This window comes from Papaver somniferum, chromosome 5 (assembly GCF_003573695.1).
Source record: "Papaver somniferum cultivar HN1 chromosome 5, ASM357369v1, whole genome shotgun sequence".
In the NCBI taxonomy this organism is placed as follows: domain Eukaryota; kingdom Viridiplantae; phylum Streptophyta; class Magnoliopsida; order Ranunculales; family Papaveraceae; genus Papaver; species Papaver somniferum.
The window spans coordinates 752083-765342 of NC_039362.1; the positions used below are offsets into that span (position 1 = coordinate 752083).

General features: G+C 34.7%; 1 long non-coding RNA gene across 1 annotated transcript; it reads left to right on the forward strand.

The window, feature by feature from the left end:
- The first annotated feature begins 2333 nt into the window (after positions 1-2333).
- LOC113277190 lies at positions 2334-4691 on the forward strand. Its single transcript, XR_003324773.1, has 3 exons — positions 2334-2500; positions 2583-3486; positions 4499-4691. It is a non-coding gene; the product is annotated as an uncharacterized LOC113277190 (long non-coding RNA).
- The last annotated feature ends 8569 nt before the right edge of the window (positions 4692-13260 follow it).

A 13260-nucleotide genomic window follows, 5' to 3' on the forward strand; every position in this document is an offset into this window, starting at 1 on the left:
GACTACATAAAGAGACCCACCTCTACATAGAAGAACGATTGGGCGGTTCTTCGTAAGATTGAGAGCATTAATGCCTTCAGGACGTCGGTGACACTCACTGTTCCCTGACTATGTAGAGAGACCGTGTATATATTCAGGAGGTTCTCCATACATAATTGTTGAGAGGGATAAACGCCTTCAGAACATCAGCAACACTCGTTGTTCCCTGACTATGCACCTTTCAGAACAGATATGATGCTTTAAATGGCTATATCCTATCTGTAATAGATTAATTCTACCACGACATTCACTACTGAATTCCTAGAAGATAATATACTTTATCTCATTACTCCGATTTCATGATTGAATCCACGGCTGATCTCATGGAATGGTAATATATAATTATTACTCTGATTCTATGGTCGAATCCATGATCCCATGGAATGGTAATACTCGTTTTATTATTCCGAATTCATGGTCGAATCCACGGCTGATCCTATGGATTGATAATAAATAATTTACTCACTTTTATTACTCAGTTTCATGAATCATTCTCCACTGAATTTCATAAATTAGTAATAAATACCCAACAATCAGGCATCTTGACTATCACTGAGCAAGCCCCATAAAATGGTGCAAGTGTACTCAACAATGATGCACGAATGAGCACCCAAATGCACGAACGAGCATTAGAAAATATGGACAAATGAGGAATCCTACACAAAACAAGAGAGACAAAATAATATAAAAATAATAAAGAGGCGTCTGGGACCGGCCATGGCTCTTATTTTCATGAATTCATGAAAACTCCTTCATAAGCGACCTTCCTTGTTTGACCAAAACTCACAGTTTCTCCATATTTTCACGGTTTCATGAAAAATAATAAAATAGGGAAAGGTGTTGCGGACCAGGCAACCTAGCCGGCCGGCCATGCCTTAGCCGTGGTCGGTCCCATACCTTGCAATCCCTTGTTTTCATAATAATTATTATTTCCCTCATCTCATGAAACTCCTCCGTTTGAGCAAAATCACGGTTTCTTCATATTTTCTCAGATATTGTTCAAACCATCAAAAGGCCAAAACGTCAAATGGTCAAAAGAAAAAAAGAAATTAAACTAAAAATAAAAGCTCACAAAAAAAAAACCACGAGCATAAACTTTATTTCTCTTTCTCTGCTTTATTCTCTAGCTACAAAGAAAATTATAAAAGAAGAAGTTAAGTTTTCGTTTGAGTTTTGACTCCTATTTATAGCCTTCAAATACCCTGGCCCATCCACAAAACTCGTACAAGATAAAGATTCAAAAATCGGTGGAGTTTATCCTACTGATAATTCAGTGCAGCGCGTTGTATTCTAGTAGCGTACGTATAGCTTCTTTTCCGTCCGATCCTCCGAGGAACCATCTCTATCTTCATCTGCACCGTCGATGTATCCAGTCTCTATGCTCCGTAGTACGCACAATTAGCACCTTCCTCTCTACGCGTCAGAGCTTGGGCAGAAAGACTGCAAAAACGCTGCAACACTGAAAATGCTTTAGCAGCAGCAGTATCATTGATCACGGTATTGGCAGTATCGATCTTCCACTGCCAAGCTTGAACACCACTGATTTATCGAAATCAGTATAATACCCATGTTTTGTTTCGCCTCCAATGACCCAATGATATCCTTAAGAGCCCGAAATTCCATCTTCTTAAATCCATCGCAATCACGATCATCACGATCATCAGAATCACCGGCCATTGACGTTCCTTTCTGTGGAGTTAGGGAAGAAGAAGAATGTGCCCTTAGTAAAATGGCTGGTGTCTTTAAACACTAGTTGAATTTGACCTCCCCCTTTACAAAATAGCTGACTGCCTTTAGCAGCTGCTTTGAAAATGGTATCCCTTAATTGAATAGATGCCCCTAACGCAAAATGGGCTGCTAATAGCACGGCCCTACGAACTGACCACTATGCCCTTTTAGTCTTCCAAGTAATTTGCTCGTAACTTCTTCATACGGATTCAAAATGACTCCGTTCTTTCGTCACTGCCTTCATCTTCTCGTTCTCTACATAATGAAAAGTAGAAATCTTGTAATTGAACAAGTTTTACTTGGTCTTTGACCCTTCTCCACTTGTAGCTAGCTTCTTTCATCGCACGATTAACTGCAAAAAAAAAAAAACGTAATCTATATTATAAGGGACAACGATGTTTTCCCATATGGACGGACATATGTAGTTTGGACATATAATAAAGCCATTAATATGGACGGTGATCTGCATTTTGGGTTATAAAGGGCGGCTTAGATCTCTCCATATATTCTCACAATCCGATCACACTTTCCATAAACTGTTTTCTTCTCAATCAGCTGCAGCCGTTTCAAATTTCCGTATCAGTCAACAATGCTATCAATCTGAGAGGCGTTACTATTGAGTAATCAATGCAAACTTAAATTTGATATATGCAGCATGATTGAAATAAACTCTTTTCCCCTTTCTTTCTTTCTTTTCTGCATAGGGTTTTCCCGTCATGGTCGACAAATTCAGGTATAAAATGCAGAAAATTTTCTATTAGAAATATATGTTAATGTTTTCTTGAAATTTTTGATCTTCAGTTTAAATTTTGCAGGTCTTGAGAGTTTGGTTCTCTCGCAACAGGTAAGTTTATCTATCAATTGTAATTGTAATTGCAGTAGGTTTACCATCTTGAATTAATGTTAAGTTATTATGATTAAACCCATTCTATTGAGCCCAACATGATTGTATAAATGTCTGAAAGATGTTCAGAATCTTTTATCTTAAGTACACTTCGTTAGTGCCATGGGTTTTGTTTCGTAGCATATATACGTTTTCTTCCTAATTTATTTAGTTCGATCTCGGTTATTCTGCTTTGCCCCCAATAGTGTTGTTTTAATTGTAAGACTATCTACAGGCATACTACAAATCTAACGAAGGTAATTCAGTTTGACTATCTCTTCTGTTTTAGTTTACATTTTCTTTTTCCTTTTTTTTTTTTTTCAAATGTGTGTGCAATTGTTTCTTCAGTGTTAAATCGGTAAGAGAATTATAATTGTGGTCAGTATGGAGATTTTTCATTGCGCCTCTTTATGGGTTTTTTGATATCTCTACAGACACATCAATAGAGATCCTTCATTTTTCAAGTTCAGTTTCTTATACGGCTGAACCTAAATCCTGTGACGTGGTCATTCTCACACTTTTTAAAAAGCCAAGGTATGGGCTATGATTTACTCTGGTGCTTGAGAAACAAAACTTTTGATGTACTGATTACTGACTCATCTCATTTTGAGAATTACTAAATTATACCGGGCACCATTTTAAATTTGATCTAATTTGAATCTCAATATTACCCTCACATAGTTTGTCTAAGATCTCGAGATTGCAATCGGTTATTAACCTAAACGGAATTCATGAGTGTGGTCAAGCAATCAGATCTAGAGGTATCCGCAGCCGTACTTGGTAACTGGGATACACACACAGTGGTCGAGTAGTACGCTTGTTGGAAGCCATTGCAGGTATTATTTTCGACTTTTTTTCTTTCTTTTTTAGCTGAATTTTTTTATCGGTACTCATTTTTATGGCGCGAATACAGGTTCTGAAAATTTCTGATCAACTTTGCTTCTAGAGTGACTAGATAGAATGGACAGTAGGATTTGCTGGAACTGAATAACCAAATTCACATATTATTAGACCCAATTTCTTGCAGAAAAACTTGTGATAATCCGAATAAAGAGTTTTCTTCTATAAGCAATAAATTCAAGTGTATTTCTGGATGTCGATGCTTAATAGGCATAATCATTAGTGTGTATCATTAAACATCGCACCCTATCAGATTATATATTTTTAACAGTTATCTCTACTTCTAACGGATAGGTTTGAAACATTACAAGTGAGTAAAACCCCCAAAAGTGAGCTTGGCTATTGCAGTTCCACTTCCATCCTTCGCTTCCATTGAAGAATTAATAATACCAACAACTTCAAATTTTTGCGTAAAATAGAAAGTTCAAGTTTATTGAAGAAAGAGATCACTGCAAAACCAATGGCGAAAGCCCGTATAAGAAACAATTGCATTCATCACCTTGTAGAACTTCTTTTCCAACTATAAATTAGTTTGAGTTGTATGTTTGTTAGCAAGAGTTTAGTCACCACCTAATCGGATGACCTTTACAGATTTCTCAAAATTTCAATTTTGATGGCACTAAATTCATAAACAACGAGATTGAGAAAGTTTCTACATGTCATTGAATATATACTGAGATTTTTAGCTTAGCTTAATCATGAGGTTAGCAGATAATTTAGACATTGCATGAACAATGAGGACTGGATATTTTCAATGACCGATATTGCACAAACCACCCCCTTCACAAAGTTGTACAACACTTGGATTATTTATAACAGTTGCTATAGCTTTCATTTTTATTTTTTTCTCTCTCTTAGTTTGCAAAATTACAGCTACGTTTGACAGAATTTGCAATTAGTATCCATACATATAAGGTTGTAAATTTTATACTTCTATCATTATGTTAGATTGCAGGAAGCTATGCACAACAAGCTGCAGGGAGAGATGGTAGGAAAAAAATCGGAGGACATTGAGTGATTTTGTTTTGATGCATTTTATTTGAATATATATTGTAATTAGAGAATAAACAGTGTATTCACTAATTTCATTTCGATAAGAAAGAATCACTACTGGATTAGAAGTCTGAATTGTCTTCTGTGGAAGTTTCAGAATGAAATCAAGAGTCCCATACCACTTCGAAAAACAAACTACATCACTTCTTGCATACTTTGGTAGAGTGTCAGCAACACTATTTGCATCTATTTTAGTGAATGACCAGCTACTAAAATTTCTTAATCAAAAGGTTTCTTGAATTATATTATTTGCAGTCTCACTTACACCTCAGATATTCCATGATGAATTACAAATGACTATTCATTGTGGTGATAGTAGTAAGATGTGATGCATTACACCATGAAAAATATATTTCACTTTGTGTAACATTAATTTACTTTATAATGTAGGGAGAAAAATCGAATATAAAATTAATTTGTGGCTGTATGATTAACTTAGGTATGTCTTGATCAAAATGCCGAGCAAGTGGTACCAAATACAAAAACATATCATACAATTATGAGGTTTTCTTTTTTGTTTTTCATTTTAGTTTAGCTGGTAAAGTTATGGGTTCCTCTTGAACAGGCTAAAGGTATCAAAAGAAAACAAAAAAAGAATACATTTTGAGTTCCTCTTGAACAGGTTATATCCTAGTCATAAGTATAATGCACAGTTCGGCTAACTTTGCCTATATAAATGGTGATTCAGATTTGTCCTCACAAGAAATAAATCTATGGATGTAATCGTTTGTCATAAGTGATAGTTGTGATTTGGATTAGAAATGCATCTGACAGACATAATTTATCATGTCACTAAAGTTCCATAATTATTCATAATAATACTCTATTAATTTTCCATGATAATGGTTTATTAAATGTCAATTTAAAAATGGTAATATATAAATTGTTCTACTTCATAATAAATACTTTATTAGTTTTCCATGATAATATTTTATTAAATGTCAAATTAAAAATGATAATATATAAATTATTCTACTGATGATGATAATAAATATATTTTTATTAGCTAATACTTAGAATTAGTTTGGTTATTGCTGCGAGCCTTATAAAAATACTTTTTTGTTGTACGTTACTGTGCCGAGCTATGTAAAAAACAATGAATGGTTTTCGATATACGTTATTGTGCCGAGTTCTATATCAAAAAGCAATTGAATGGTTGTAAATTATAAATTAAAGATAAAACTATCTTAAAAAGCGATCAAATTGTGTCTGGCAAAATATCAGGTTCAACTATTGTTAGTGAGAAACTGATAAAAACAGACATATATTTGAAAACTATTTATTCTGTTTTATTGTGCATAAAATAAGTAATTTTTCTACTGTTAAAGTGCATGTATGTAGTATTTAATTTACTAATACTAAAAAGTATTATTTTTTTTACCACTTTTTAAAAATCAATAATTTCTTAATATTTATTATTGATAAATAAAAGGATATTTCAGTGATACGGTATAATATAAAATGTTGTTTGAAAATAAAAAATAATTATCTTTGAAGAATAAAATTGGTGTGATCATATATGCATTCAAGGATAATTTTTGTCAGTTATAAGAAAAGATCGGAATTGGAAAATAAAATATGAAATTAGGGTGAAGTATAATATTTGATTTTGAAGATTTTAAAAGCTCCTTATCTCCCACGTTTAAAATTGATAGATTTTGGAACTGTTTTGCATAAAAAACACTTTATGAAATCTGTACCAAACACTAAGATGAAATTTTTTTTTTTTTTTTGAAAAAAGATGAAAAAAATATTGCTATAGATATGTTTTCAAAGTACATTCTTTTGAAAGAAAAAAAGCAGTACCAAACTTAGTTAGATTGGATAACAATTATATTAGTGGACCATAGTGACAGTGGCAAGTATTGGCGCCCATTGAGTAATTTCGCATCGTCATACGTATTTCTTGATCAATGGTTTAATGTTAGTGATGATGGATAACAAAGCTTATTTTTTTAGGTTAAGTACTTAACGATTTGACTTACCAACTAATCATGGTTTTATTATTTTTATGCAACGAATAACCTCACATTTGGAAGCGTAATGTCGTAGAATGTAATGACATGATCATATATCGATAATGTCCTCACTTAGCCTCTGCGATCATCTAACAGTATGGGGTTTTCAATGGTCACCACTGAGATCATCCAACAACAACTTCTCGGAAGGTCACCCATCTCAGTATTACTCAATACCGAGCATACTTAACTATAGACATTTTTCGCCAACTATGAAGCATATTATGATGAAAAGGTCTCGGTGCTAGGAAAGGGCAAACAATTACCTATATTCCATTTGACAAATTCTACCTACCGAGTCGGAGTACTATAATACCACCAACTTAATTTGGAGTCGTCCTCGCCTTCGAAATATGTTCAATCCTAGATTCTGACATTTTTTCTCACTCATGAGACCCTTTCCCGACACAATCCGTCAAGCATACTATTTTACCCCTCAACGGGTTGGCATTTTTTTTCACTCATGAGATTTCCTTAATGTTTTGGTTCCTCTCGGTTGTTGGATTATGTGGCGCGATAAACGATATATGTATAGCTAGGAATGGTCCCTTATGGAATAAATATGAATACATGTGGAGCTTAATATGCTTGGCCATATCCATACATATCACCGAGTAATTTTAGTTAAAAACCCCACATCTTTTATCCCAAGGTGGTTAAGTGGGGTTCTGGGTTATGTGGTCGGGCCCTGAGTAGCGTCTGATGGTCCATGAAGATCCTAACAATTGGTGTCATACCTCATGGTTGGGGATACTATCCGAACATTAAAGTGGTTGTGGATGTCACCCGGTTTAGGGTTCAAGTGGAATCAGACTCACGGTGGACCAGGCAAGTCCCAAAGTTGAAATGGTGTTCAACGTGGAGTTAGTGTCTCACCCATTAACTCGGGTGGAGAAGGGTTCTAGATCGGAAAGGCAATGATCAAGGTTGAACTGATGCTCAAGGTGAAGTTACTGTATCACACATTAACTGTGGAGAAGGGTTCTAGGTGGGAAAGGAAATGCTCAAGGTGGAGTTAGTGCTTTCCTTCTCATTAACTCAAGTTGGAGTAGGAATCTAGGGCGCATAGTTATAATAATAATGATCGATGGGTAGCATATATATACAGTAATCATATGATGGAGTCTGATTGGACTGGTAAAGTGATTTAATCTCGCAAAGTCGAGATTTTTGGGGTATGTAGCGCGATAAACCACATAAGTATAGCTAGAGATAGTCCTACATATAAGAATGAGGAGCATATGTGGAGCTTAATAAACTTGGTCATCTCCTTACGTAGCACTGAGGCCTTTTAGATAAAAACCGCACACCTCTATCCCAAGGTGGTCAAGTAGGGACATCATCGGTGATATGTGATTGGTCCCACAGTAGGTTACTTTGGTATATTAATATCCTAACATCGTTCAGTAAAATAATTTCGGTATGATTTCATTGCTGGCTTGAGGATACAACTCGAGAAAGGAGAGGCATAGTATGAGAGGATGTCAAGACAGAAATGCCAGAAATGGTTTGTGAAGTGCAGAATAAAATATCTATAAGATTTTCCTCCAATTTTGCAATGATAAAAAGGGTGAACTTGATATTAATACATATTATCTTTAATATTCATATGTCGAAAAATACATAACTGAATAATAATTATGCCCGTGCCGTTACGGCACGGGTTAAGGCCTAGTATACAATAATTTGCAGGAAAACCATCAAATACTAGCATGGAATTGACACCAAATATATGTGAAAATATGCACTTATCAGTATTTTCCAAATTTTTGATCTAACGAGCAAGTTTCTACTTGCTCATTCGAGCAAAATCGAGAATTTCAGTCAAAGATCGAACTCTTCTGAAAATCTAAAATATTACCGAAACTCTTAGGATTGAGACACAGGCATTATGGTGACATGTTCATGCTTCCTTGACTGACAAAGGCCGTCCCTAAGGCTTGCAAGGAGCCGGTCCCACACATTCTTATAATTTTGACCTATTTTACTCGATTGCTCATATCGGGTCCAAATCCTTTCCAACCAACTTGGAATTTTCTCAAACGACCATCAGCTGGTCCCACGACCACCAAGGTCTGGTTTCATACCATCTTGGTCGGTCCCTCACTTCTCCATAAATTAGGTTTTATTACCTAATGCTCAGACGAGCGCTATTTTAATAAATGATGAAACCATCATTTAATCATCATTCTTTCACCAACCGATCAACAAAATACTCTGGTGCACGCTCAGTCGAGAAACTGGGCATCACATGGACGTCCATCATTCCATGTGATCGGTCCCTTCCTTACTCATGACCTATTTTCAGAGACTCATCAATTGACGAACAATTGATCTGAAATTAGGGTTTCGAACAAACGCTCCACAGATCATCATTCTAAGCAAGTTCAAACACTAATAAATTTATGTTGATCCAGTAATCAACATTCATATTAATTACATAATATTCAGTAATATACCAATATTTTAGTTAATATTTTATTGGGTCACGTTACCAATAAATAATTCGTCGAATTGAGCAACAGTTGCTCAGTTACTCGAATATTGATCCAACCATCAATAATCAGTAATTTATCGATATTCAGTAATTCGTCGAGAAATACTTTCTCAGTTGCTCGAATATTGATCCAACTATCAATATTCAGTAATTCGTCGAATCGAGCAATACTCGTTCCGTCGCTCGAATTTACAATATTTTCTCAGACGAGCAATATCAACATAAGAATTGTACGTCTAACATGTTCAATCCATGAACCAATAAGTATTCGTTACTCATGCTCAATTCAACAAAACTTAGACTCGCAGTCTAATAAGTCAACGACTGACTAATCAAATACACGTATGCTTTGTAGACTTGCTTTGTAGACTCCACGTTCGTGAGACATCAGTCAAGCCACATGGGGGATATCAATTAGGGTTTTGGTCTGGCAGTCTATGACACGTGGATTCATCCACAATGAGAAATGTGAGTAAGTCGTGCCACGGTTGAAGGAGTTAGAAAATCAGTGGGTGGACGGTTAACCAAGTCTTCGCACGACCTAGAACTGGTTTCACCACGATCTTCCACTTTCCCACTCTTTCACTCAAGAAAACATCACATTTACAGGGATCAGTGTGTTCATCATTCTGGAAAAATAAATAATTCAAAAAATCGAGGACAAAGGACATCGACATTCGTCTACACATAAGTCATCTCGATAAAACTTATTTACATGTATTTGTAGAAACCTTAAACACATCCACAATCCTTGATCATCATTGATCCCACAAAATTCTTAGCTTCCCTGCTACAGATCAACCCATCTCCCTTTTTGTGACCTAATTGACTCTGGAACGACCATTGACTTGGTTTAGGCCAGAGCCCTACATATTGATCTCTCGAATCTAAGCACTTCCTTTGAAGTGCATCTGTGTGAAATTCAACAGTTTGCTCGGTTGAGGAGTCTCGTCTGCACGCTCGACTCTTCACTTCCCTAAAAATCAACAAATCGTTTTTCCCCATCCACAATACTTTACTCCCTTTAGTGGATTACGATCATAAACTTATCCCTAGTTTTTTATCTCTCTCCTATCACCGATTTGTTTCAGTAATAATGAAAAAGATTATTTTCTTTAGAAGCTTCCTGGAAACATAATGTTACGAGCATAAACGCAATGTGATATCTAAATAAATGATAATGTTTTAATTGGAGAAAAACCAGACCTCCGACGATTACTTCGAGTGTAATCAAACCCCCAACAGATAAGAACTCTCAAACATTCATAATTCAATTCATAATCTCTGATTACATCATTACATAACTCATAAATAACATAATATAGAAACTACCCACATAACTTCCCAATGCCATAACTACCTAAACCACCGTAAATCCTATCTGTAACATTCCCACCCCTTTCAAAGCAACCTTGTCCTCAAGGTTATATTACACACACAAGTAAACTCACCATATTTATCTATATACACTAACAAGAACAAAAGAAACAGATTACATTTAACCCCTATCATTTGAATAATAGTAAACCACACAAGTATATATATGCGCCCCAGAACTCTACCCGTGTATTTACTGTAATTGAGTTTCAAGGAGTTGTATATTTCATCTAAATGAATGGAACCATAACATGAACCAGGCATATCATATATGGGTTGTGATAAAGTGAAACATTGATGAAGTTCTTGACTTTCTTCATTAGAAATTGGAAAAATGTTGCTGATGCTCGAAGAAGTCAAATTTCAGAACTTTGTCTGAATAATTTCATGCTTTTCTGCAACTTTCTTGAAAGAGTCATGGAAGTACTTTCCATCCTTGTTATCCATAACATCACGACCTTGTGTAACCGACTCTCCAAGTTTCTCTTCAAAATTGGGGAAAAAATCATCAATATCAAACAAGATGGGATTTCTAAACTTGATTCGTATGATTTCATTTTTCTCTTCAAAGATATTGAAAAAATCAGTTAAATATTTGCAACCTTGTCTTCTAAACTCAATCGTTGATTGGTTATACGCACATCGATCTTTCGTCATTCTTGCACATCGATAATTTTTTGTTTGAGGGCGATGAGCAATTTTTGAGTTTCATCGACATAAAAATCTTCACAATCATCCCGAGAAACCATTTTTCCACAATAAGTATTAGTTTTTTTTTTTTGTTTTTCTTTTTTTATATATAAACTCTTTAAGAAAAAAACAAGATAATCTCAATTTTACCGTATCTTCAAATTCCCAATAAAGATATACTTCAAATCCTCAAATAAAATTTCTTTCCATTATCTTCCGATTTGAAATAATGACCAAGAAAATAAAATACAACACCAACAACAATTCTTTGAAACAACCTGTGCAGATAATCTTGGATATTGTTTTGCGGAAGCGAAAACCTTGCTCTGATACCACTTGTTACGAAAATAAACGCAACGTGATCTCTAAACAAACGATAATGGTTTAATTCGAGGAAAACCAGATCTCCGTCGATTAGTTCGAGTGTAATCAAACTCCCAACAGAGAAGAACTCTCAAACATTCATAATTCAATTCAAAATCTCTGATTACATCATTACATCACTTATCATTAGTACAAAACAAAGATAGGCTAAGTTTGTCTTTGTTAGTGGTGGTCAGGATTTGTACTCAAAAAGATAAATCAAGGGCTCTGGTTATCCTGACTACATCCTACAACTCGCACGCGTGGCATTAATTCCAATATTATGAATGAAAAATGAATACTCAAGTCAAGATATGGATTTTCAAAAATTATAACAGGAGGTTCGAACTCATGACCTATTGTGTCATAAGAGTGGCCTCTAACCAGTGTTCCATCTTGGTTGGAATTAATAGAAAAGATAAATCAACTGTGGTGGTTTGTTCAACTTAAATATCATAATTGCTTTATTAATTAGTGTTTCACTAGTTGCACATAATAAATAATCTATTCATTATAAAGTGTTCTTTAATTAGTGTTTCACTAATTGTTCATAATGAATGACTAATCATTTTTTAAGTATAAATGTTTTCTTAATTAATTATAATATTTATTTCTATTAATAAGTAATTTTGATAAATAATGTATCAATAGACATTTTTGGCGATAACGAGTAGTAGAAGAGGTGGAGGCCGAAAGATTAGTGGTGGTTAAGGGAGGATCCAAGTACAATTATATTTATTTTTGTCCTTTTATCGTAAAATGAGATACAAAGTCCATTTTTCACATGTATCCAACTTGCCAAGAATTTTTTCTCTCTATTTCCTCAAAATCCTGGCTCCGCCCCTGGTTTTTGGTGGAAGAAGTAGTGACGGTGAGTGCTGGTGAGTAATGATGGACAATATTAATTTTATGTTGTCGTTACAACATCGATAACATCGTAGAGTGGAAGATGTGGTTGGTTGTTTTTAACACTTTTGATAAATGAAGGTACCATATATTTCAGGGATGATATCATACAAGACAATATTTTCATGATCGTAGTTGGATCACCCAAATGGTACCCCTGTTATCTTTGGTACTATCCTTAGAATAAAAAACAAAGCTTGGCCAAGTTAGGCTAGATAAAGAGCGACCCGGATTTGTCTAGGAGAGATAAATCTACGGCCGTGGTTTTTTCAACCAACCATTATAAATAATTTATTAATTAGTGTCCTATTAATTGCTCGTGATGAATTATAATTAGTTTTTGATGATAAATGTTCATTTAATGAATCTAATAAATACATATTTTTATTAATAAATAAGTATATTCAAAACTATATATATTGATCGGTAAAGAATTTAGCGGTAACTGATATCATCACCACTTTACTACAGTTACCCCGGTTAGAATTTATATTAATAATTTTTAATGGTGATAGTGAAATAGGCAGTGTATGGTGGAAACAGTAGCGGGTATTTGTGAGTGGTAGAGGTGGTAACATTACTGGTGGTGGAGAAAATGGTGAGCGTGGCTGGTTTTTACGTATGGTGGTAGATGTAAGTGAATGATAGTGGATAATTATAGTTTTATCAAGAATACATGGCACCGTTTGAATAACTTTTCTTATGTAAAGAGTGGTCAGGATTTGTCTAGGGAAAAGATAAATCTATGATCGTGGTTTGTTCAGCTTTTATAAATCTAGTATAAATGTTTTATTAATTGGTGTTGT